Raw genomic sequence first — 27147 nt, 5'->3', positions numbered from 1 at the left:
AGAACCACTAAATTGTTTTCCACACAAAGCCCATGCTGTTTTTAAGTGATCAGTAGTGTGTTTGTGAAGCATGGCTATATACCTATGAATGCTCTGTGGGAAAAGTTTGTGAAAGACTTTCTTATTTCCTAGTTTATTTTGGGCAAGCAGACAGGGAATTATAGGCCAAAACCTACAGGCCTAGCCCACAGATGCATTGACAGCAGGAGTCTATGGACTAGAGACGGGACCATTTTTTCATGTTAGTATTCATCCCAAGTTAAGATCATGTCCTGGGAATGAAGCAGGGATAAGGGGAGGTGCTCTCACCACTGGGGACCCATAGCGAGGTAGCTCTTAAATGGCTAAGGAGGCCACCGGGTGTGTTGGAAAGAGTATGGTCTTTGGATTCACTTGGGTTTTAATCCTGGCTCTTGTCATCGGCCAGAAGATGGCCTTAAAGTCACTTGACCTCTCTAATCCTCAATTTTTCATCCCTAAAATGGAAATAATGCCAACCTTGTAGGACTATTGAGAAAAATAACAGTAATCATGTAAAAGTCAGCACAATGTTTTTCTTGGTAGTAGATATCAACTAAATGATAGTGACCATTCCTGGATGACAAGAAGGTAGGTGAAGGAGGAAGAGCAGGAGACAGAGACTGCCACGTCCTGGAATAGTGGCGGCCATACTTGTCAGCAAGTGTCAGACTCCCTGAAACCATTCAAAAAACAATTAAATTATGTCCTGTTTGTTCCCATCCTTTACTGTGAGAGTTTGTCTTCTATCTCAAGTGATACAAAAAAGATTTGTAAGAAATCACCTATTAATCCCTTCAATATTTATTTGATATTTATTTATTCATGTTATTGCTCACCAGCACTTGCAGGCTAGAGGGGGTGGTAGGTACCAAGAGTTTAAAATTAAGAAATGCATTAGAATCCGTTTTAAAAATGCACAAGAGAAAGTATCATTGAGAATCTTTTTTTTCTATTTCATCAAAACATTTTTGCTTATTAGGATAAGAGGACCATGGTTCGATATTGGCACCAAATCTCCACTGTCCACCTCCCGGGACACTGATGTTGCTCAGGAACAGTTTGAGAGTCCTGGTACCTTGGAGCCACATAATGAATGATGGCTGAACTGAGAACCATTGTTTTAGAAGTAGACTGACTACCCATAAAAAGTAGGTCCTTAAGTGAGAGATGAGAACTGGCAGGAAATACACTTAAACAGGATGATCAAGCTGCACTGAATGATTTCAAAGAGCATCACTAAATATGATGAAAATTAAATTCTCCTATGTTCTAAAATACTTGAAAAATATTACAGTTAGTGTATCTTAGACTATCCAGAAGGAATTCTAGGCTTTAAATTCTAAGAATTTTTAAAATCCATTTAATAATCTGGCTGCTTTCCTACTTTGTTCCCATAGGCGGGACCATGTTTTGTACTCCTTGGTATCCTTGACATAGTCAGATATTAGTAGGTGCTCATTAAGTGTGTGTTGAATGAGTGGATGAACAAATGAATGATACTCGTTTTCCCATGCTATGCATCAGAAAGACTGGTGGTCACATTTCAGTGTTGTACAATATCGATGCTTAGTTTTTGAAAAAAGAAAACATCCACAGCTTCACCTCCGAGCATGAGAAGAGTAATCTGACACAAACACCAAGCGTGAACGTATAAATGTCACACAAAGGCACAAAAGGCAGCATGGTAGCCAGTTAGGATTGAAGAGGATCGCCCTCTGTGAAATCACCATGTGCAGTAAATATTCAGTTCTAGTTAGGAAAGGACAACACACAAGTACATTAATGGAGTAAGCTGATCCCGTCGTGGCTGCTTTAAATCATGTATCTTTGTGGAAGCTGTAGCAAAGAGAAATGGTTGCTGTTTCTGGTGTTTTAAGTCGATGATATCACTTTAGGGTCTTCTACTTTTTCAGTGAGACTCTGAAAAGGAAACCTTTCTGATCCATTTCCAAGCAGTGATAACATGTACATGTGATGACTTCAGGTACATGTGAGCCTCTTACCAGGATTTTGCCTTATTCTTTCTTATACCCCAGCCATAGTAGAGATGCAGGAACAGAAGGTGGAGTGAGTGGTGGGTTTGTTCCATGGAGGACATTATGGAATTTATGATGATTAGAGGATACAATTATAAATTTCCTTCCCTCTACTCCCCATTGAGCATGCATCCACACTGATTTTTTTATGGGGTGTGTATACATTCTCAGAAATAGACAGCTACATCACATCCAGTTTTATGCTCCCCTCACAAAGAAATGGAATCTCGCTCCAGAAAGGGGTGGAGTGTGATGATGACTCGTGTATCCTAGTGGCTGAACCTGATACATAGAAAGTGCTCAATAATTATCTGTGGGGTGACTGAATTGATAATAGTTCTTAGTTATAATGTCTTTAATTATTTGGGAGCTGAAACACAGCTTTATTAAATAAATCATTAAGACTTGAAGTCATAAGGAAAAGAAAATAATATGAAGCACTTATTATATGCTAGACTCTACATATATTCCCTTATTTGATGTTTATAGTCCTCATATGTAGAGCGTAGTGTAGCCCCATTTTACTGAAGGGAAACCAAGGTGAAGAACGGTCATGTCACTTTTTAAGAAGTGGCAGAGCCAGGATTTGAACCTTCCATCTGCCTGATTCTAGCAACCACGCTCTTTCCTCTGACCACTTGCCACAATGGTGATTACCATATGGTCCGTATTGTATACAGTTTCAGGGCATTTCAGAAGAAAACTGAGCTGGTTTCCTCTTAGGAGTCAATGTCTCTAATCTGTGCAAATGTTTCTTGTCTTGAAAAATGCAGGTTAAACTAACATCATTTATAAACTATTTTGCAAAGGGGAAATGTCAACATTTTAGATATCTTTTTTTAAAACATTCCTTTAATAGATCACTTTAATTGCTTAATATTTTGTTTAAGTTTTTGACATTTATGGTGATAATTGGATGAAAAGTAAACCTCTTGCCAGTGCAGCCCTCCCTCCTCTTTTCCTGGGCTGACACCTAGTGGCGAACTTTCTCATCGCAGTATTAATCCTGGTGCAGAACTTTCTTCAGTGTAGTTGTTTTTAAATTGATTTTAGGATTTTTTAAAAAACCCAGTTATTGGCATCACAATAAAAATAGCTACACTAATATAAGGTTAATTTATTAGGGATTATCATAACAAGGGAACTTGATTTGATTTAACGAATTTTAAGTCAATTATAATCAAGCTTTGATAGCAGAAAATGAAACAAATATTTAAAATCCTGGGGTATTTGTATCCCCACAAACCTGACCTCATGACCACTGTGCTGTGGGCACTGGTTTGCACACACTGACAAGTAAGATTCGATCACTGTTCTTAAGGACAGTGTGAGGCTGAGCCGGAAAGCAAGCAGAGTTGCACCGAGGTGTGGTAACTGCTGTAGCAGAGTGCTGTCCAGGCATTGACATCCAAAGGCAGAAGGGATCACTTCCGCCAGGGGCCCAGGGAAGGATGCACCGGGGATGGCGCCTTGTGGGAAAGTAGCATTTCCCCAGGAGCAGGGGCAGACAGTAGCTCGTGCACAGGCAGGCGGCGTTGAAACTATATGGCATGGTCGGAGCTGTGGCCGGGGCACAGACAGAGAAAAGGAGCGTGTCCAAGGAGGAAGTGGAGAAGGGGACGGCTCCAGGCCAGGAAAGGCCTAGAGGGCCACAGGAGGGTTTCAGCACCAATCCCATAAACCAGCATTTCTAGAACAGTGTTCCTTAAAATATTAGATCCACAAGATGTTACGTTTTCTGAACACGTAAAATTTGGGATTGTCATATATTGCATACTATAACTTTTCTCTTAGATATTTAAATGCATGTTATTGACGCCCGGCTATAAAGAAATCTAGTTAACTTGGTTTAACCCAGAATTTTTCAAAAGCCTTTTCTCCCCAGAATACCTATTACCATTCCATGCATCTCCTACTCCTCCCCACAGTTTGGGCAATGCTGCTGTAGCTAAATCAGTATGATGGATTTTTCTTGCTCTAAGGCCATGGAATTAGGATACCAACTGTGTTCATTTTACCCGTCTCGTAGCTATGGACCTCAGAAAAGAAAAGCATGTCTCTTTTCCAAAGCATTTCTTATCTGGCCAGTCAGAGGTTTGTAGCCAACAAGTGGTCTTGAGGCCTAGAGCCCAGCCACCACTTAGCTGTCTCAGCCCAGGACCACAGGCGGCCACATGGTCCCCTTGGTCCAACAGCTTGATCAGCGTATCAATCGGGATATAACGAGGACAACAGGAAGTCCTTCTGGTGTTTCCAAGAGAGAAAATAATTCAAGGAAATGCTTATTCAACTGATAGAGGGAGGAGCTGAGAGATAATCCAGAGATGAGCAACAGCAGTGGTGGTTTCCTGGGTCCAGTGCTGGGTCACCTGAGCACAACTGGAACCTGTGGGCCTGTGCAGTGGGCGCACGAGCCAAAGAGGAGGCGAACCGTGCTGGACAATACCCCAGGCAGGGAGACAGGAGACACACTCAGCTTCTCCTTTCCATCTTCCTCCTCGCCCAGCACCAGGGCCTCCTTGCACGTGCCAAAGCAAGCAGGAAGCCAGCTGACCTGAGAGCCCAGGGAACTTCTATCCAGAACAGAGCAGGGTGGGTCTAAGATCAGACAGGCTCGGAACCGGATCTCAGATATTAAGGCTCTTCCGTGACACACATAAACGCAGGTCAGTAATAAACAACATGTGAAGTTAAAAGCTCCCTGGTGTATTGCTAAACCCGGTGCTAATCTGGACTCTGCCTCCTCTCCACTGTGTGACTCCAGGCAAGTTACTATACCTTTCTGAACCTTAGCTCCTCAATTGTAAAATAGGAAAGAAAACCTCTACTTAAATGATGCCTTCACAGGGCTCCCTTGACATATACTTGGCTGGTTCCTGTTTTATAGTGAAACAAGAGCAAGGTATTTAAAACTTTTTGGGCTTAGCCTGGAGCTACCAGGAGTGTTAGAAATCCACAGATGTTGATTGACTGCTTCAAACTTCAGTGAACTGGCAAAGTTTTATTAGGTAGCAATTACTATCTAGTATGTGTCTAATTCCTTATCTTAATATATTCACTTCCTGGGGGCTTGGAACCCGGGGAGCTTGTAAACGCGCAATGGAGCATTCAGGTGTTAGAGAGGTACTCCACGTGGTTGTAGGCACCCACTCACTGCCGGCTAAAGAAACTGGAATTCCAGGAGAGCCGCTTCGTAAGAGATGGGAAACCTTGGAAATCACTCCTCTCTGAGCCACAGGCTTTCCATTTGTTATATGGGGATAAGAATGCCACCCTCACAAAATTATTTTTAAAAGTCAATGAGATGGCAGGCATAAAGTCCTTGTTCTCTGGGAGGCAGCTTCCCTTTTGTCAGTGAATGCCCAAGTCACCAACAGTCACAGCCCAGGGAGGTGTGGCAGGATTTGGGGGAAGGCTTTTACTGGAGATTATTTATGTTTGGTTTGCTGTTCCCCGTTAGTGATGTGACCTGGCAGATCTCCGCTCGCCCTGTGCTCATACATCGCAGTTCACTGGCATTATTCATATGCCATTTGCTTAAGACTTTCTTCACCCAAGTTCCTACTGTGATACATTTTTACTCTTATCTTCACAAGATTAAAAATGGTCTGTAGGTTTTGAGGGTGTCCTGAGCAAGTCAGTGGCAAGCTTAAACAGTCTTTATCTATTCTTTGAAGGGGAAGTTTTATCCCGAGTTAAATAGTTTTATCCTCATTTGATGAGTGTTACGCAAAAGAGGTATGTAAAGGAAAAAACCCAATATCTATTGAACCCTTACTTCTTGCCCTTTATATTTTCTTGGTTAAGTGTGCATGGTATTATCCCCAGCTTGACAGATAAGGAACTTAAAGCAGAGAGGGTTGAAACAGTTTAAATCAACTTTGAGTAAGCATTTACCAAGACCCTACTATGCCAGACACGGTTCTAGGTGCTCGAAGACTCAGCAGTGAACACAACCAAGTTCCAGCCCTCGAATCCCTTATATTCTACGTCAGGGGTGGGGAACGTCCAGCCCACAGATATAAGGCCCGCAAAATGATTTGGCCTGGCCTTGCCAAGGCATTAGGGGTGAGTTAATTAAATGTTTGACCAAATATAGCGGGCTAATTTTTAAGTTGATAATTTTGTATGGCCCGGGAATCCTATATAATAAAAGCATAATAAGCAAATGGACTGAATGGTGGAATGACTGGTCAGCAGAGGGTGGGCTGGTGAGCAGGCGGCTGGCGCAAGGGAGGGGACGTTGATCAGGGGGTAGGGCCAGCCGCTCGCCAGCCGGTGCCGCAGTCCCCTGATAAGTCCGCCTGGTCGCCTCCCGCAGAGGAAGGCCAGACTGAGTCTTAGGCCTGCTCTGGAGTGGGCCCAAGCTGTCAGTCACACATCCCCTGAGGGCTCCTGGACTGGGAAGGACCCCCCCTCCCCACCAAGTGCACAAATTTTCATGCACCAGGCCTCTAGTGATGTTATAAATATCTAAATGGCCGTTGGCAGAAAAAAGGTTCCCCACCTTTCTTCTAGGTAGACACAAAGAGGAAACAGAGAGGAAAGTCAACATAAAATGTGCCAGGTAGCCCAGGAAAGGGATAAAGAGAACCCCCCCAGATGAGTGGGTGCTGGTAAGAGCTGGAGCCAGGATTGAGGGCCTGGTTTGTCTGCCTCTAGAACTCGTGTTTTTTCCACTGGCCCCAGGCTGCTTCTGGTCCTCGTTGGTGGTGGTTTCCAGCATCTAGTCAAGAAACATGAACTCTAAGATCTCACTTCTTTGTCTGGGTTTGGTAATTCAGTGTGTCAGGGTGGTAACTTTGCCTTCCTAGGGAACAGAAAACATTTTTCTGCACTCCCTGCAGTCAGCAGCATGTAGCTGTCTTTTTCATCTCCCCGGTTTCCCAGACACATTTAATCTGGATGCATCTCGCCAGCCTGGACTCAACCCCTTGCCCTGGGAGACCATTCTGCCCAAGAGAAGGGTCTCTGTGGCTGCTGGGCTCAAAGGAAGTCTTTGCCTCTTGTCTCTCCTGCCAAGAAGTGGTGTTCTAGGTAGCAGCTTATGGAATCTTAATATCTGTTTCCTGATCATTAGTATTCAGTAAACCAGTTTAATTCCGTAAGTACTAGTAGATACTGGGCACAGAGAGACAGATCCAATATAGAACCTGCCCACAGGAGTCAGGTAGACCTGGGTTCTACTTTTCCATTCACATAATTTTTATTTTTATTTTTATAATTTTGAGTAAGTTAATTAACCCATCTGTGCTCCAGTCTCCTCATCTGTAAAACAGTGAGAACAGATGTGATCTATCTCATAAGCTTGTGCAGTTTAAATGAGATAATACAACAGGTGCCTGGCACATGGAAAAAACTTAATATTAGGTGGGGTTTTTTAAAAATAAACTTTATATTTTAGAGCAGTTTTAGGTTCACAGCAAAATTAAGGAAAGGTACAGAGATTTCCCATATACCTCCTATCCCCACCCCCATGCATAGCCATCCCCTTTATCAACAATATTTGTTTTTAAATATATAAAAAAATTCTTTAATTTAAAGCTGAGCTTTCTCTACATTCTATCCTATGAGGCAACAGTATAGATATGAAGTTTTCTTTTTCAATGTTAAGACAGTATGTGTATTTTAATTAAAAATATAGTAAGAATTCTCATCATGACATTATTTACAAAGAAATGTTGATATTCAGTCTTTACAATATTTCCCACTCGATAGGTAATTATACATTTTTAAAGATCTTTCCATTATAAAACTGAGAAAGAAAACTGCCTTAATCAAATGAATGGCATAACGAATTGCTATAAGACCGATACTGCCCAGGTCAAGAACTAGAGCTTCACTACTCACCCCAGAAACCCCTTCCATCAAAACTCTTTCTTCTGCCAAAAATAACCACCATCCTGACTTCCATATTTTTTTTAAAAAAGGTTTCATTACCCAAATGTTTATCCGTAGATGCTAGGATTTAGTCTTGGCCATTTGAAAAATGATATGGCTTGGCTGTAAGTGGCCTTGTTCTCCACCTTTTTCTTTTGGTTCTGCTGACACTGCCCGGCTCTCGTCAGCCTCCGGCCCGCTCTCTCCTTGAGACCGAGCACCATGCCTTCAATTAAATTGCAGAGTTCTGATGGAGAGATATTTGAAGTTGATGTTGAAATTGCCAAACAATCTGTGACTATCAAGACCATGTTAGAAGAGTTGGGAATGCGTGATGAAGGTGGTGATGACCTAGTTCCTCTACCAAATGTTAATGCAGAATATTAAAAAAGGTCTTTCAGTGGTGCACCCACCTCAAGGGTGACCCTCCTCCTCCTGAGGATGATGAGAACAAAGAAAAGCAAACAGATGGTATTCCTGTTTGGGACCAAGAATTCCTCAAAGTTGACCAAGGAACACTATTTGAACTAATTCTGGCTGCAAACTACTTAGACATCAAGGTTTGCTTGATGTTACATGCAAGATTATTGCCAGTATGGTCAAGGGGGAAACCCCTGAAGAGATTCGCAAGACCGTCAACATAAAAAATGACTTTCCTGAAGAAGAGGAAGCCCAGGTGCGCAAGGAGAACCCGTGGTGTGAAGGGAAGTGAGAAGCTGTGCCTGACGCTGTAACACTGTAGGGATTGTTCCAAATACTAGTTGCACTATTCTGTTTATAATTGTTAATATTAGGCAAACAGTAGACAAATGCAGCAGCAAATCAATTGTATTAGCACAGTGGTTCTCAACCTTCCTAATGCCGCGACCCTTTAATACAGTTCCTCATGTTGTGGTGACCCCCAACCATAAAATTATTTTTGTTGCTACTTCATAACCGTAATTTTGCTACTGTTATGAATCGTCATGTAAATATCTGGTATGCAGGATGTATTTTCATTGTTCGCGACCCACAGGTTGAGAACCGCTGTCAGAATATTGTCTTCATTGCATGTGTAGTTTGGGTACAGATTCCAAACCTATGGCCGAGTTTCTTCCAGTCTGATCTTTGCTCTGAATAAACTGGAATTGTGGGTTCTCTATAGAAAGTGGCATTTTGGTCTTTCCCCCTTTTTGCAAAGCGATTTCTGCCTAGTTTATTGTCCCGTTAACTTTAGTGTCTTTTTAAAAGTTGGCATTGTAAATAAAACCTGCAAAAGTTTTCTGGAATAGAAAAAAAATGATATGGCTTTTAATTATCTTTCAACTTATATCTTCCTCCTCCACCCTTTCATTTCATTACAATTTACTTGTTGAAGAAACCAGGCCTATAGTTTTCCTAAGTGTAGGTATTGCTGATTGCATAGTCATGGTGCCTTTCACCATATTCCTGTGTCCTTTGTATTTCCCTCTAATTGGCACTGGATCCTGAGATTGGTTAGACTCAGGTTGAATCTCTTTGGCAAGACTGCAGGTAATATTTTTTATGACTATAGGCGAATATAGCAGGTCTGGTTTGCCGACTTTTAATAGCTCATGATACTTAATGCCTATATTTGTTTATCCATTGGGAGTCACAAAATGGTGATAGAGTTCTAAGTTTATCATTTTTTTAAATACATTTTTATTTATTTCAGAGAGGAAGGGAGAGGGAGAGAAAGATGTAAACATCAGTGATGAGAGAGAATCATTGATCAGTTGCCTCCTGCATGGTCCCTACTGGGGAACGAGCCCACAAACCCGGGCATGTGCCCTGACCGGGAATCAAACTGTGACCTCCTGGTTCATAGGTCGATGCTCAACCACTGGCCAGGCTCATTTATTGGTTGGATCTATGATAATAAAAGCATAATATGCTAATTAGACCAGACAGCCAAATGACCTTCCGGACGACCTTCTGGACGAAGCCGGGGCTGTGAGGGCCGAGCCCCTTGCAAGAATTTCGTGCATTGGGCCTCTAGTATTTTTATAAAGAGACACTTTTCTCATATACTATTTTATTACCCAGTGTTGCAGTTCATAAAGCAAAGGCAAGAGAAAGGCTTCATTCCCTTTACTTACCAGTTTTTAATATAATATAATTAGTTCCCTATCACCTCTCAATGTGATAATTCTTTAATGTATGTATTATTATTTAAACATATTTGATGGGTTTGGGTTCATTGAAATTACTGTTATTGAAACTCAAAGTGTCCCATCTTTGGCTGGTGAGAACCTCTTCAGGTTGGCATCTGAGTACTTTTGTTTTGTGTGACCCCACTTGTTTTTGATAGCTCCCCTGCTGCCTGATATTACAAGCTGCTCCAGGCTCATCATAGGTGTTTCCTGTCCCCAAACATGGAACCAGACATTATTTCCTCAGGAAGCACTGGTTTCTTTTGGTGAGAAATAATGTCTCAAGACCAGAACCTGGGTGTGAGGATACTCACTGGTCATTGTTTCTGGGCCTTTGTAGTGGACAGAGCTGGGAAGCACACACACATACACAGATACAGATGTATACACACGTATACATCGTACTTCACATTCCAGACCACAGAGCTTTTGTTTAACCTCTTCTCCACGACATTTATATTTCCTTTCTGCCATCCTCAGAATGCTGGTTCTCAAGGGCACAGACGATATTGGAATTAAAATATTCCATCATAATTCATTTATTTTCATACACAGCTGCCTCAGTAAACAATTACAGAAAATTTTGTAACCCTTTTTCCATCTTCTTTCTCTATTCTCCCCGTAACCTCAGATTTTGGCTAGTTGAACTATAATTACATTGCCAGACATACAGCCATTGTACACATGTGAAAAAACTTTAGGGAATGAGAAAAATAATTGAGGATAGGAGTTAGTGAGAAATAACTGGGGAAAGGAACAGTAGAGGGATACCAAGTAGAAATAACAGTAGAGGGGTAACGGTAGAGGGATACCAAGACAATGCAATGATAATGTCTGTTCTTTAAGTTGGGTGGTAGGTTCACAGATGTTTGTTTTTATTATTATGCTACAAAAAAACAATGTCAATACGTGTAGTCTTTCATGTGTAAATATAAATTATATTAACAATTAAATGAAACTCAGTAGAATTACAAAATAGTGTTAATAATTTTCCAGATTCTGCCCTAACTGGTTTGGCTCAGTGGATAGAGGGTCAGCCTGTGGACTGAAGGGTCTCAGGTTCGATTCTGGTCAAGGGCATGTACCTTGGTTGCGGCCACATCCCCAGTAGGGGTGTGCAGGAGGCAGCTGATCGATGTTCCTCTCTCATAGATGTTTCTAACTCTCTATCCTTCTCCCTTCCTCTCTTAAAAAAATCAATATAAAAAAAATCAATAAAATATATTTTTAAAAAATAATTTTTCAGATTCTATAATTTCCTAATATTATATTTAAATTCCAGCTCAGAGATTGTAAGGTCTAGACCCCTCTAGTCTAACACACTTCATACTTCTGAAGGATCTAAAAATGTGGCTTGACCCAGTATGTTGAGGGTCTGGATTTCCTCAGGGGCCATGCAAGGGGGATGTGGCTCAAGTTGAATGTAAGTAAACAGTCTTCCCCAGGTCACACATCCTATTCTAAAACCTACCTGGCTGCATGCATCCCACAGCCACCAACCATAGACTCCAAGTGGTTTGTCCTTCTGGCCTCCATTACATAAAGCACAGAGATGGCAAGACAGGAATTCAGGCTCCAGTGTGGTACCATTTCTTTCTCTGTCATTTAGAGGAATAATGAGGCAATCTCTATTGTCTAGTAAAAGAATGGTATTATTATACTATTTCTTACTATCTATTAATTAGAACCGTCCTGTTCTAAACCTCAGGATGCCAAAGGATTATGGAATGTTTCCATAGAATCCTTAGCCATGTTTTAGGCATGCTAAGGAGAGTGAGTGAGTGAATTAATGAATGAATAAACGAGTTTGTGCTATTTGCTTTTTAGTCAAGATAAGAATCCGGTTGAGAAAAAATGCCCACCACAAAAATGAGTAAAAGCATTTTCAAAATATTTTTCAGAACGTGCACTGAGCACCTGCACAGAGCTCAGCACTCCACAGCCTCATGGCAAATAAGTGGTAGAACTCTACAACCACATGGTAGAGCTGTGCTTCAGACACAAGACTTGGCGGGTAAAGCAGTGACAGCATTATTATCTGCATTATTATCTGTATGTGTGCGATGTGGCGTCTTTGACTCATGCTCTGCCCTGGACTGCAATGGTAGCGGTTCCTTTTCTGTTAATTAATACTAGTACACATGAGAGCCCTTGTGATTCGTAGAAGATACAGTAAAATATGGGGGGAAAGAGTGTAAGATTTCGAGCAAGACAGAAAGCTGTTATGAGGATTAAATGCATATTACCATAATGTGTATAATGACCATATTGTAGAAGCTCAAAAAATGTTAGTTCCCAGTCTTCCTCCTCCAGTCACAATAGCCTTCCTCAAATATTGATCTGAATGTCAGGCTTCTAAAATGACTGTCCGGTGAGTGACGTACTTCCTGTACTTTGGGGTGTGGTAAGCCAATTACTTTCTGTGGTGGCCAGTGTGTCTTTTAGTATAAGGGACCTTTTTTAAGGGCAATTAGATAACTGCCATTTTCTAGGTTTCCCAGTGCAGATTTCACCTGATTCTTCAAAGGTAGTTATGATAAAAGACAGACCCTACCTCCACACTTGAATCGCATTCAGGAAGATTTCAGGCATTAATAGTGCGCTAGCCAACAGTGATAGATTGAGGTAAGAGTAGAGGGTTTGATCTGAATTGAGGAACAGTCTACAAAATAGCTGGTCTGTACTCTTCAAAAATGGTAATGTCTTACAACAAAAGAAGACCCAAGAACTATTCTAGATTAAAGGAGATGAGAGACAGGACAACTGCATGCAGTGTCTGGTCCAGGATTTTCTTTTGCTGTAAAAAGACATTGGGACAAATACTGAATTCTGAATAAAGGCTGTAGATTAGATATTTATTGTATTAATGTTAATTTTTTTATTTTGGTGATTCGTTTCACTGTGGTAATCTAAGAGATTCTAGGAAATATAGTCAGGCCCTAACTGGGTTGATTCAGTAGGTAAAGCGTCAGCCTGTGGGCTGAAGGGTCCTGGGTTCGATTCCAGTCAAGGGCACATGCCCAAGTTGCTGGCTTGATCCCCAGTAGGGGGCATGCAGGAAGCAGCCAATCAATGATTCTCTCATCATTGATGTTTCTCTCTCTCTCTCCCCTTTCCTCTCTGAAATAAATAAAAATATATTATTTTAAAAAAAATTTTCCCTAGCTGGTTTGGCTCAGTGGATAGAGCGTCAGCCTGCGGACTGAAGGGTTCCAGGTTCGATTCCAGTCAAGGGCACATGCCCAGGCTATGGGCTTGATCTCCATTAGAGGGCATGCAGGAGGCAGCCAATCACTGATTCTCTCTCTCATCATTGATGTTTCTCTCTCTCTCTCCCTTTACCTTCTTCTCTGAAATCAATAAAAATATATTTAAAAAAAATTCTAGTTATTTTGCTGTAATACCTGCATAAGATTATCCTAATGCAATTGATATATTAGAGAACAATTTGAGCATAATGTAAATTTCATATTTGATTATGTATGATACCATCCGTGAGAAATACCAAGTGAATGCAGAAAACTGCACCCAGGTGAACCAAGATGTGTAGGAATACACAGAACTCACACATGCATACCTCTAACACCTACTAGCTACCTCAGTACATTGCGTGTATTATGAGCCTTACACCTCTGTCCATAGCAGTGATACAATTTTCCATCTTCCTTCCACCACTGCACAATCTACTCACAGACTACAACCCTTCTGGTGCCCAGTTCCTGAGCAAACTTCATATCTGTTTCAAGGTAGAATGACATTTATTATAGTATTTATCTATTTCTACCCATTGAACATGTATAAAGTGGTGCTATTGTTTTTATTAGGTGTCTATCTTATTTTACACATGCCACTGATGAAATTTTTGAGCCTTGTGACCTTAAGCATGATGATTTTTAGAAAAATATATGTCCCATTGTGGCAGAACTGACCATACTTCAGTATGCAGGGGTGAAGGGACATCATGTCTTAAATTTATTCTCAAATGGTTCAAAGAAACATTTATACAGATAAAACATATATAATATAGAATTATATAATCGTGTATGTGCAAGCATGCACACAGGCAAGGGGAGAGAGAAAAGGATAAAGCCATTGTGGTGAAATGTTAACGTTTAGACAATCTAGGTGAAGGGTGAATGGGAATTCTTTGCACTATTCTTTCAATTTTCCTGTAAATCTGAAATTACGATAAAAAAAAGTTAAAAGGGAAGAAAAAGAGTAGAGCATTGGGGAAGATAAAAAATAGTTGAAGTTCAAATGTGAAAAATGAAGGAATAAACAGGAAGGGAAAATGACTCAGCTGGGAAAAAGACCAAAGCAGAGAGGAAGAGGATCCTAAACAAACCTCTACACGGTAGACTAAAATGTGAGCTTAGTTTGAGACAAGCTACTTGTAAAATATTTTAGTAACACTACATCTACAAAATGGAAAAGAGAGGCATTTTGCTTTTCCAAGAAGATATTTTGGGAGTCTAGCCCAGAATACTAAAAAATTTAATAAACCTACATATATGGAAATCACATAAATTAATAATTCTAAGTTATTTAGTATCTTTATTCTCTTCCTAAACAATACAAGGGTTTTAATAAATTTTATTCATTGGACAGCCCCATATGCAAATCTTATCCATATTAGAGTATTAACTTCACTTTTTTAAAAAACACTAACAAAATATAAACTGTAGTTTTATGATTTCTCATCATCTGTGTTCACCATTGTTTTCCTGTGGATTCACTTTTCTTCTTGCTGAATTGTGTCTTTACAATTTTTTTCAGTGAATATCACAAACCCTTTTGTCTTTGTATATCTGAAAATATCTTTATTTTGCTATGACTTGAAGAATAGTCTATCTGGGTATGAAACTACATTGACAGTTTTCCTTCTGCCCCTTGAAAAGTTTTTTTCATTAATTTTTATTGGTGAAGTCTGTTATCAATCTAATTGTCATCCTTTCTCTCTAGGAATCTTATATTCTGCAATTTTACTATAATGTACCAAGGAATGGATTTATTTTTCTTGTCCTGCTCATAGTGTCTTTTCAATCTGAGGGCTCATGTCTTTCCTTAATTCTGGATTATTCTCAGCCATTATCTCTTCAAATGTTATCTTTGCCAAGCCTAGGGTTTCTTTTATTTATTCAGTTTTGGTTTGGGTTTTGGTTTTTATTCTGAAAACTCCTATGTAAATATGTAGGAACTTTCCAATTTGTTACCCATGCTCTCAAATGCTTGATCTCTCTCTGCTTCATTCTGCTGAACTCTTTAGTATTGTCTTCTAGAATGAGTGCTATTCTCCTAATTTTATGAGTTAAAAATAAAATTGGGATTGGATTTTGCACTAAATAAAATAGCTAGTAAGAATTAAAAGCCTGCATTTGAACCCAGATATGCCTAACTCCTGACCTGGATTCTATTATTTTTTTTAATTAATGAGTTTATCCAAAAAGTTAAACCCCCAGAACAGTGAAATAGCTTCAGATCACTGCATTTTTCTGTCTTGTGGGTGAATGTAATTGGGAGGATGAATGTGACTTTAATCCAAGACTATGAAGGATGCCATGTGCTGGAAGACCTGAGAAGTGTCAAGGGTTATATTTGGCCTCTTTTCAATTTTCAACCTAAGTTTTTTCTAAGAAAAAGAACATTAGTTTCTTTTTATCTTTTATGCTACACAAAATTTTCAAATTTCCCATTCTTTTGGCTGATAGGTTGTTTACCAAGGTTTCTTTGTTTTCACTTATCTCTTCTCATTAACAGAATTTTGGTTTTGTTTTATTAGGCTGATGTTGTTAAACTTTTAGAATTTTTCAGCCACAGGGAAGTGATGAAATGTTTACAGTGTTATTCTATAAATATATTTTTAAAAAGTCTACTGTTGTTATTATTGTTCAACATTTATTAAGCATCCACAGAGTGCTGGTTGTTAACTATCATTATGGAAGGCGGGGGAGGGGGGGCGGGCGAGGTGGGGAAGAGTTCAAACTCACACAGATTATTTTTGTGTGCAAATCGCATCTCTTATAATTTCTTTGTTGTTTATCTCAAATAGTTCAGTAACATTTTGTAGGCTTTCATACAACTCAGCTTGGGCATTACAGTCAAAGATAGATGACGTGTATGTTATTTTGTCATTCATTCATTTAAAAAATATTATATTGGTCATCTGTTACTTGACAGGAAACTCACAGGCTCATAAAGAAAGCAACCATTGCCCAGCCAGTATTGCTTAGTGGTTGAGTGTCAATCCATGAATCAGGGGGTCACGTTTGATTCCTGGTCAGGACACATGCCCAGGTTGTGGACTCGATCCACAGTAGGGAGTGTGCAGCTGGCCCCCAATCGATGTTTCTCTCATCGGTGTTTCTATCTCTCCTTTCCTCTCTAAAATAAATAAAAAAGGTATTGAAAAAATAAACAACCATGAAAAACAATTGCCGTTCAGGATAATGAAGAAAAGTGCTAGGTAGGAGAGAGGCACAAAAGGTGTGATTAAGAGCCAAGATAGGTTAAGTGTGGCTTCCCAGAGGAGGAGCTACTCACTTGAAATGGGCCTTGAAGGAGTGAGAAAACAAAAGATTATTTTAAACAGGGAACAGCAAGAGCACCCCTTATAAAAGTCTCACGTTGTTCTGCATGGCTGGAATATAGGGTGTGTCTTTGAAACATGACCCTGAGAGATAGGGGCCAGTTGTGGAAATCTTTGAAGGCTGCCCAGGAAGTTTGGGCCTCCTGTGTAGTCAGTGGGGCCACTGAAGGACTTAACCAGTAACACTTGCTTTTCTGAAGACATCAAGGAGGTTGGTTGGAAGGAGATGAGACCAAGGCAGAGACCAGTGAGTGAGAAGGCTGTTATAATCGTTCTGGGAAGAAAAACTGAGCTCAGAACTCTAAAGCAGTGGAAATAGAGCGAAGAGAACAAACCCGAGAGATTAAGAGATGAAATCAGTCAAAAATGTGGGGTGGAGGGAAAGGCAGGGCTCTCGGCTGCCTTCTAGGGTTCCTGGCTTGGGAGTCAACGTGGAGATTTTTTTTCACTCCATCAGGCTCAGCAAATATGGCAAATATTTCTCTTCATCTCGGTTTCTGTCAAGCAACCCTAGTCCTATTGGTTTTCTGCAAGAACAGTGTCCCAGACAAGCTGCCCAAGAAAAAATGGCTTCACTTTCTCAGAGGCTCACTAGGAAAGTAATTCGAGTAACATTGGAAACAATTCTTCCAATTTGGCCTCTTTGGAGGAATCCTCTCCTTTACACAGAATGGCTGTGATCCTGAGTTCGTGACTCCTGCCTTTAGCCTTCTTTCATCAGTGTGGATGCAGTGTTGGTCATGTGTCTCACCAGCCAGCTCTGTTCTCATGCACCCCAAATGTCCTTTTTGAATAATTAGACTTTTTCACTTAATTTTAGGAAACATCTGAAGCCTGTTGTGCGCCCTGCATGGTGGCAGATGCTTTCACATGTCATCTCATTTAATACAGCAACCTGAGCGTAGGTGTAACATCAGTTTTACGGATGGGGATCTGAGATTCCGAGACTAATATTAAACAATCAATCCGAGGTCACAAAGCAGTCAGATTCAGAATCAAGGTTAGAAGCTGATTCATACCACACATCTTCTGTGTTTCTCTACTGTCCTGTAACTGTCCACTCTCATGGGTCAGTAATCAGGTTGGGCATTGATTGGCTTGGCAACAAGGAATGGAATAGACAGTGGAGATAATGACAAGCAAATAGGCAATTATAAGGCAGTTTAATGAGTGCTCCGGGGGAGACCATAGGAGGCACACCCAAGTAGGAATTGGGGCTCACTGAAGGAGCCCCAAAGGAAATGATATCCAAGGTGAGATTTGAGGAGTAAGAGTTAGCCAGGGAAAGGAAGGAGGGCAGCCTCCTCCAGGCAGAGGGAGTGATGGTCACTGGCGCAGGGAGGGGTGTGGCAGGAGATAAAACTTAACAGTAGGTTTGGGCCATATCAGGAGGACTTGATAAGCCATCTCAGGAAGCTTACAAGGAATCCTGATTCAGTAGGGCAGCTGTGGAGGAGTTTTTAAAGCAGGGAAGTTACATGAATATGCAAGTATTTTCGAAAGGTGGCCAAGGTAGTAGTATGAGAAGAGAAACAATTAATAAGGCAAACTTGGAGGCAGAGACCACTCAGGAGAAAGATGATGGTGACCTGAAGTGGGAAAATGACTGAGGTGTGGAGAGAATTGGATGGATGTGAGAAGCGTGAGGGCCTAGAAGCCACACGTCTCAGTAACCAAAACTATGAAGCAAGACTGACCCAGGTGGCTGGGCAGGGCTATTCTCTTTCACTGGAATGAAGGAAAAACTGATTTGGGAAGGAAGGTGAGTTCCCCTTTATTCCTGTTGTGTATGACATGTCAGTGGACATCCATCCAAGAAGTGTCCAGTTAGGCAGCTTTGCATGTGAATCCATGAGATCAGGAGGGGGGTGGGATGGAGATGTAGATGTGAGAGATGTCAGCATTTGGGTGGTACGTAATTAACCAGGGGGAGTATACAAAACCAGAAGTGAGGAGAGCATAAGACAGAGAACATCTATAGTTCAGAGACTGCCAAAGAAAGCGGAGCCGGTGAAGGAGCCAGAAGAGGTCCGTTCAGAGGAAATACAGCTGGACAACACAGGAGAGTGCCTAGCAAACAGGCCCTGGCCACTGAAGGGGGGTTAATGGGATAAAACAGAGAGTCTCTGGTGGTTTTAGAGCTCCTGGGAATCGTGGCTGAATTTAGACAACCCCTTTGGTCAATTTGACTGGTAGCTGGTAGGGATGAGAGAAGGATGATAGCCAGCTGGTTTTATAGGATGAGGGGAAGTTTTGGGGGGAGGTGTTATTGTTAGTTGTTTTAACACGAGCACATTGAAATGTTTATGAGAAAGAACCATGGGCTATGAGGGTATTTGACAGAGCCAGGTCATGATAAGGAAGGGGTTTGGCAAAGCAGAGTGGGTGGTCTTGGAGCAGAGAACAGCCCCTCTGCCCCTCTGCCTGAGTCTTAGTGGGGAAGGAGCCTGGAGGGGTGGGGTTCGGGTAAAGGAAGAGGTGGGGAGGGGGCCATCTGATGGCTTTAGTTTTCTAAGTGACATCCAGGCAGGAGTGTGTGTGTGCGCGTGTGTGTGTGTGTGTGTGTGTGTGTGTGTGTGTGTGTGTGTGTAGGTGGTTAGGGAGGGAAACGGGTCAGTAGCTAGGGAGAGCGGAGGAAGTTTGAATAGAGAGTGGTGGAGAGCACTAGCAGGGTAAACCTGGACAGTGTGTGGTTTTCCTTGACCTAATGCCAGGGGATTTACCCGTTTGTCAGAAGGAAGTGGACTTTCCAGCACTGCCTTACTTTGTCCTGTGTTTGGAACGTGTTCTCAAATTGTTTCCCACTGTGGCTCCTGCAGAGAAGGGCACAGTGCAGGCCGATTATCGCTCAGTGAGTAAGTGAGAAGGACCCGGTTAGAGCATCTTCTCTCTGCCTCCTGGCTTGTGGCATTTGTCTGCCACCTATGTCAGTATACAGGCGATAAAGGCAAACTCTCAAATCGTGTCTTTCTCTTGGAGTTAGGATGGTTAGCACATATTTCAGGGATGCTCTCACAAAAGGAGGCTGGGGTTCTTGCTCTGCTCCTTCCTTTAGGCACCTCCCCACTCCCCCAAGGGGGAATGTAACTGAGCAGGCCAGGTTGTACCTAATAGCAGGTCCTGGAAGCGGGCAAAAGAACCCCTTTCTCCATAGAACTCTCTGCAGAGGGCTGCTCCCAGGCTGCGGTTTCTGCACCAACCTCTGCAGCCTCTCCGTAGAAATGGGTGTGCTCCGTAGAAATTGCTGGTTTCAGATCCTGGCTCTGCTGCTCTCTCACAGTTGAAATATGTCTCCTTCTTTCCTGGTCCTTAGTTTTAAGTTACCTGTAAAACAGTGATCGTGCCTATTTCCCAGAGCGGTTCAGAGATCTTAGTGAACCAGTGAATGTGAAATGCCTAGCCAGAGAGAGGCAGTCTGTTCCTGGCCATGTTCCCATTTTCTGTGGTTAAAATAAAGAGTCATTCTCTGGCTTTCCAGGTGTGGAACAGATTGGGTCGAAGTCCATCTGTCTTCTCCAAGTAGCTGAGCTGGAGATAAGCATTTGGTGATGCTCCTCAGTGTCCGTATGAGAGTGCACAGCACCATCTGCTCACCTGAGCGCCACAGAACGCAAAGGTGCAAATGCTTAGTCACTGGGACCGGACAACAGACCTTCAGACCCCTCTGTGCAGACAGCTCTCAACTGTCACTGCCCGGCCCCCTTCCCATGCCCGGTCGGAAGCATGATTTGCAGAGGGATTTTTGATGAGAAGACGGAGATAGCCCATTCATTTCCCTATCAGAGGTCAAAACTGGCAGCTGTGGGCCAATTTCAACATAACCCTTAAATGTGTTGGTTTGTCAGGTGGTGCTTTAACCTGTGTGCACGCGTGCGTGTGCCCCCTGAATATTTGGAAACGGCACGCTTACTCTGCCACCACTCCCTGTTGTCTTACACCTGCTGCCGTCACTCAGCTCTATTCCTTGTGGAGCGGTGAAGGCTATTGAGTCTGCAGCCTTTCTTTCTAGATCCACTCTAGGTTTCAGTCCTGAAGTAAGCCAGGCCATCAAGCCCACAGCTGTGACGCTGATTCCCAAGAGCAGACGCGGACAGTTTCGGTGTGTATTTGACACACTGAGATACTTCCAGGTAAATTCATCCTCAGCTCTCTGACCCTGGAATCAGGTTCTTCCGGAGTCAGCGTCTGCTCGCCTCGCCGTGAGAGCTCTTCCACAAGGTCATTAGTTGCCACTCCTTTATGTTTTGTTTTGGGTTTTTGTACCCGTTCTCCTTTTCATGAGGAGTAGGTTACATTTTACAGTATGAGATGTCTTTCCATTTTAACTCTAATATTCCAACAAGCTGGGAACGTTTTGACTGTTGACCTATCAATCTAACCCCACTCAGCATGCCAAATAAACACTACAGGTTTTTAATCAGGATGACTTGGGTTCACATCTGTAACTTCTGTGCTATTTTTTGTCAAGTAAATGACTAAATGTGGCCTCCCAGCTCCCACATGTTAGCAATGAGATGTGCCCCCCCCCAATAGTACTTTGCATCCATGTGTCTCATCCCCCACCAAGCTGTGAGCTATTTGAAGGAAAGGGACTTTCTTATTTATCTCTATCCCTGGCACATAGAGGGTGCCCACTGAGATGGCTCAGGTGCCACCCCACTCATCAGCACATTTGTTTGTGGCTCCCTCTCACTAAACTTCAAGCTCCTTGCAGGCAGGGAGTGTCCAGGATGTCTCATGTCCCCAGTGCAGATACAGTCTGCACTCAGCAGATGCCAGTTGGTGGAATTATTAAGTGAAGTTTTCATCAGCCCAGGACATAGTAGGAGCTCATTAAAAGGTAGCTGCTATTATCATTATTAGCACACACACCAAAAATAAAACAAAGAAGAAAAAACACCCACTAAGATGGGCATCTAGTCACCCACTTTGGCATGCAGTGTGGACATTGATTGGAAGACTATTTTAGAGAAAGAAAAATGGCCCTTTATTCATTTTGGGGAGGGGAGGAGGGTTAACAAGAGAGTCTTTTTCAAGTGTTTGCTCCATCTTGCTGCCACTTTACTATGTGTGGCTGCTGTTGCTATGGCAATTCTTTAAGCAATTGAATAGAACAGCACTGAGTTGTTGCAAACCAGCTCTAATTGCTCCCATGCACCAGGCCTGCCCACATGACCGCTCTCTGCACAGCATTCCCTTTTTCAGATGCGTATTTTCATAAATCTCTGGGCATTGTGCAGCTCCCTTGCTCTTGTGACATTGCCATCCTCGGGCAGAGGGCACAAGAAGCGGCTCTGGGTAGGGAAGAGGGTCTGCCAATTTTCCCTGTGTGAGTGAGCAGTGTAGACCCCCATGTTCAAGGGGGTAGTGGGATGCAGGCACAGCGGGGCCTTAAAGCCAAATAAAACATTTGTGGGGATAGGTTTATTATATATATTTCCATTGTTGGGCAATTTAGTCATCTTTTTAAAGCCAACTGTACCATTCCTGCACCCTCCTGCCAGGAGGGCCCAGTTCATTGTGCAGCGAGAACTTCTGGTTTTAACCTGAGTGTGATCAGGAAGAACTGATACTGAAAGAAATGGAAGGGAGTTCATGTGTAATGTGTCCCTCCTGTGTGCCAGGCACTGTACTGGTCAGTGTCCATGTGCTCTGTCACTCAGTCCACAGGTACATTGGGCAGGGGGTCGGGCAGCATGGTCCCTGTTACAGATGAGGAAACTGAAGAGCATTGATTTACTGTCAAAGCTAAAGTCACTGCCAGGGAGTGCACGGCTGGGTTAGACCCCAGTTCTGACTGAATCTAAGGTCTGCTCTTGTCACTGGGTCACACTGTCTCCCAGAAGGAGATCAGCCTTTGGTGACACTGGGAAGCCAGTTCTCAGTTGACTTGTGGCATATGGCATTTAGCCAACAACCAGGCCCTTTCACATGCAAGACCATTCTTTAAGGAATCATGAAACTTAAGTATTATCATAGGAAAAATTTCATTATCACTATAGCTTCTTTTGAGCCTTAACAATATACTAGGCTGTAAGCTAAGTGCCACATGAATACTACACTTAGTCTTACCAAAATAGTAATAGTAAACTATGAATTAGGTATTATTCCCATTTTATAGATGAGGAAATTGAGGCTCAGAGAAGTTAAGTGACTTTCCCAAAGTCACAATAACTTCAGGTGGCAGCATCAGGATTCAAATCCAGGCCTGATTCCAAAGCCTCTTAAACACTAGGCTGCCTCCCATGGAACTTACTTGGAAAATAGATGCTTCCTATACATTTAAAATTTTGACCCAGCCAGCATGGCTCAGTGGTTAAGCATCAACCTATGAACCAGGAGGTCATGGTTCGAATCCTAAGTTGTGGGCTCTATCCCCAGTGTGCAGGAGGCAGCCAATCAGTGATTCTCTCTCATTACTGATATTTCTCTCTCCCCTTCTCCCTTCCTCTCTGAAATCAATAAAAATATTAAAAAAAAAAAAAAACTTTGCCTGCGAATAAGCCAGGGAGCTTAACAGCCAGTGAAAAGCTTTTCTTCCTCTTCCTGGATATTTGTAAAATTCAACCTTATGATGGTCTGGTACCTAAAGGCGCGGTATAGCAGCAGGGTGTGGAGGGATATGGTACACTTTCGCCCAAGGGGACTGCATGACCTAAACCTACCTCAGTGCGAGGAGTCTGTGTGCACACAGAGAACCCTTGCTTTAGCAGCTCAGTCCTGCACTACATTAGGATGGTAGGCTCGTGTCTTAATTTTTTTTCTCTCTTTTTTGTTCCTCGTTCTTTTAATGTAGTTTGTGTAATAAAAAAATAATAATAATAAGGGGGAAGAAATAAACAAAAACTGAACACTTTTCTCCTAAAAATGGTATGAATCCTACTTTAGCAGCAACATTTTTTCTTATTACTTTAAATTGAACACTGATTCATTCAGTCAAACAAGTTTTAATGAGTGCCTACTATGTGGCAGACACCGCACTAGATGGGGGGACAGAATAGTGTACTGGAAGCTCTCAGCCGCAGTGACAGAAATCTGGCTGGAATAATATAGACTCTGTTATTGATCATGGTGAGGTCAGAGGTAGGCAGTTCAGCGATCGGCGAGTTGAGCACCTCACTGATGATTTCAAGAACTTCATTCTTTCATTCTTGAGTCGGCCCCCTCAGGTATTGGCCACACCACCAGGCACACTTACCTTGTGTTCTCAAGATGACTGTCTCGGCCAGGCATTACATCCTTACAGCAATCTCCAAAAGTATCTCTTCAAGAGTCAGAAACCTTCCCCAGAGGCCCTCCTGGTGACTTCATCTCATGTGTCCTTGACCAGAATTTAGTCATATGTCCATGCCCTAACCCAGCGGTCGCCAACCTTTCAGACCTCACGGACCACCAGTGGTCCGCAGACCACCGGTTAGCGACCGCGGCCTAACCAATCACCGGCAAGGAAATGAGACCACTGGGATTGGCTTACACCTGATTATCCACCCCTGCCTCTGGGATAGGACCTGAAACCCTTGTTCTGACAAAGGAGGGTGGGGACATAAACAAAATGGGGGGTTGTCAGGAAGGGGAGGGAAGGGGATGAGTGTTGGGCAGGCAGCCATTAGTAGTGAATTCTAAAAAAAGATGTTCCCCTGTCTCAAAGAGTTTGCATTTTAGTGCAATTGATAGTATGCTGGGGTCCAACCCCAGCAGGTCCAGGGGTCCCCAAAGGTGTGGACGGAGTCAGTGAAGACTATCCACCCTCTTCCTACGGTGGAGTCCTATCTGTTCCGAGTGTGGGGCGCTTACCTAGGGGTCCCTGTTCGGGTGCCAGATGCTGGGGTCCAACCCTAGCAGGTCCAGGGGTCCCCAAAGGTGTGGACGGAGTCGGCGAAGAAGGAATGACACGAAGACAGCGTTCAGTTGATCAGCAGCCTAGCCAGGATCTCTAGCCAAGTTCTGGTCAGGATCTCCAGCGAAGTTCTGGTTAGGATCTCCAGCCAGGTTCTGTGTCCATGTTCTCTTGCTAGGTTCTCCAGCCAGGTTCTGTAGCCATGTTCCCTCGCTAGGTTCTCCAGCCAGGTTCTGTTCAGGTTCTCCAGCCAGGTTCAGTCACCAGGTTCTAGTCAGGTTCTCTTGCCATGTTCTATCCAGGTTCTGTAACCAGGTTCTGTCTCTAGGTTCTTCAGCCAGGTTCTCTCGCTAGGATCTGTCTCTAGGTTCTGTGGCCAGTTTCTGTTCAGGATCTTTTGCCATGCTCTCTCCAGCGAAGTTCTTCTGTCTCTAGGTTCTGTGTAGGTTCTGTGTCTAGGTTCTGTGTCCTGTTGTCTTGTTACATCTGTATTTATACCAGTTGATTCCAATCCTATCAATCTCTATTCCAAAGGTTAGGGCGTTTCTTATCTCCATTCCAGGGAGTAAAGATTATGTAGTTTAAGCATGATTGTTCGTAGTTAAAGTGATTAATTACCCGCCTGGCACTTAGTTAAGGGGTTTTATTCCCTCCCTAACTTCAGGGGAAAATCCCTACCTGGGGAAACAACCTTTCTCAGAGAGGTGACCTTGGTTAAAACACATAGTGCCAAGAAGGTGAGCAAACATATTAAGAACAGTATGCCGTATATGCCAGGTCCCTTGAAACAGCAAGGATGGACCGGCTCCCGGCAATAGTAAATAAGGAGACAGATGTATCGTACAGTGTGTCATCTGAGCTGCCCTTTAGCGCCTCTACTTCAGATGAGGTGGTCAAGGAAGCCTTCTTGGAGCTGACATTTCACCAAAGAGGTGAAGGAGGAGAATTACCCAACCAGGTTGGGTTGAAGGGAGAAATGTTCCAGGCAGAGGGAAGGAAATAACATGGCACCTTGCAGAAACCTAAGGGAACTGGGGAGCCCAGGATGTAGCCAGCGAGGAGGCAAGTGGTCTGAGTTGCAGTTAGAGATTTTTAGAGATTTAGGCGGGGCTGGTCATGCAAGGTCTTGCAGGGCATGGATTTCTATTTTATTCTAAGTCAGCAGTAAGCCAGTGGAGGGTTTGAAAAGCCTTTGATTTTGTGACACAATCAATGTAAAAAAACAACAACAGCATGCTGGCTGCTGGGAGGGGAACCTTAGTGGAAGCACAAAGAGCAATTAGAAGGTCACTGTGGCCACTCAGACAGGAGATGGGGTGGCTTGGACTTTCATGGTGAGAGTGGAAAGGGAGGGAAATGAGCTCTTTGGGAGACGGGATCAGTAGGACTTGCCAGGCACCGTGCGTCCAGGGGCGGATCCCCATGGCCTCTCCTGTCCAGACTTCTCTGCGCTTCTATACGTAACTGTTTTCTAAAGTAAAGTATGATGTGCACTCTACAAATAAGAACATTCTGAGAAGTGGCCTGCACTGGGTCATAGTATTCAGACCCAGCCAGAGCGAAGAGGAGCAGGGAGAGTGAGCGGGACCAGCTCGATTAGCATTGCATGGGGCTTGTTTTCCTTCACGAAACGTTTGTTTTTGAGGGTGATATTTTGAGAACTGCTGTCTCCGTGGGAATATCTAAGTTGTGTACAGCAGAGCCATCTCTGCATCTACATGTTCTTATTTAACACATGGCTGTCTTTATAATGAGTGCCTTCTGTATATGGGGTTACCAGAGTAACTCTGAATTATTTTACAACTAAATTAATGATATCTAGGAAACATTTATTTGGCTCCTTTTCTATTTATAATATTACTACCAACTAATTGCCTCTAAGTGTTCCTACTTATAGGGTCCTTTGTGCTAGTTAAAATCCCGCAGGTGAATCCCTGACACCACCCAGGGCTACCCAGTCACCTGTGAAGTTTCTCTTGTAATAACAGGAACAATCACAAAAATTTTCACTAGTCATATGTCTATGGGCAAAGGGCCAGGTGAGACAACATCTAAAAAATAATGTGTATGGTGGGGTTTTTTTTCTGATTATAAAATAACGTATTTTCATTGCAGAAGACTTGAGAAAGACAGAAAAGCATAAAGAACACAAGTCACTCATATTTCCAGCACCATGAGGCAACCAGCATTAAATTTTGGGGCATCTCTGGCCCTGGCCGAGTAGCTCAGTTGGTAGAGTGTCATCCCAATACACCAAGGTTTCTGGTTCGATCTCAGGGCGCATATAAAAACCAACCAAGGGCTGCATAAATAGTGAAACAACAAATTGGTGTTTCTCTCTCTCTCTCTCTCTCTCTCAATCAATCAATAAATAAAAATTTTGGTGCATCTCTTTCCAAATATTTTTATGCCTTTTTTACATAAGTGAACTCATACAGTTAGTATTTTTTTCTTTTCTTTTCATGTGATCTTCATCATTCAGATTTCCCTCACACCAAGAGATACTATCTTTGCAAATGGTTATATAATTCCTCTGCTTAGATGTGCCATGATATACTGAACTGTGCCCCTCAAGGGGAAATTGAATTTTTGTTATTGTTTTAATGTGAATGATGTTATACTTAGAGATTCATT

General features: G+C 42.6%; 1 protein-coding gene and 1 pseudogene across 12 annotated transcripts in view; both read left to right on the top strand.

Moving 5' to 3' along the window:
• DENND1A (DENN domain containing 1A) overlaps nucleotides 1-27147 on the top strand; it is a 471719-nt gene that overhangs the window by 338401 nt on the left and 106171 nt on the right. The gene's annotated exons all lie outside the window — the stretch shown is intronic.
• LOC132212824 (S-phase kinase-associated protein 1-like) lies at nucleotides 7700-9147 on the top strand (annotated as a pseudogene).

Source organism: Myotis daubentonii, chromosome 11 (genome assembly GCF_963259705.1).
Source record: "Myotis daubentonii chromosome 11, mMyoDau2.1, whole genome shotgun sequence".
NCBI lineage: Eukaryota > Metazoa > Chordata > Mammalia > Chiroptera > Vespertilionidae > Myotis > Myotis daubentonii.
This window is presented reverse-complemented; position numbering and strand designations above follow the sequence as displayed.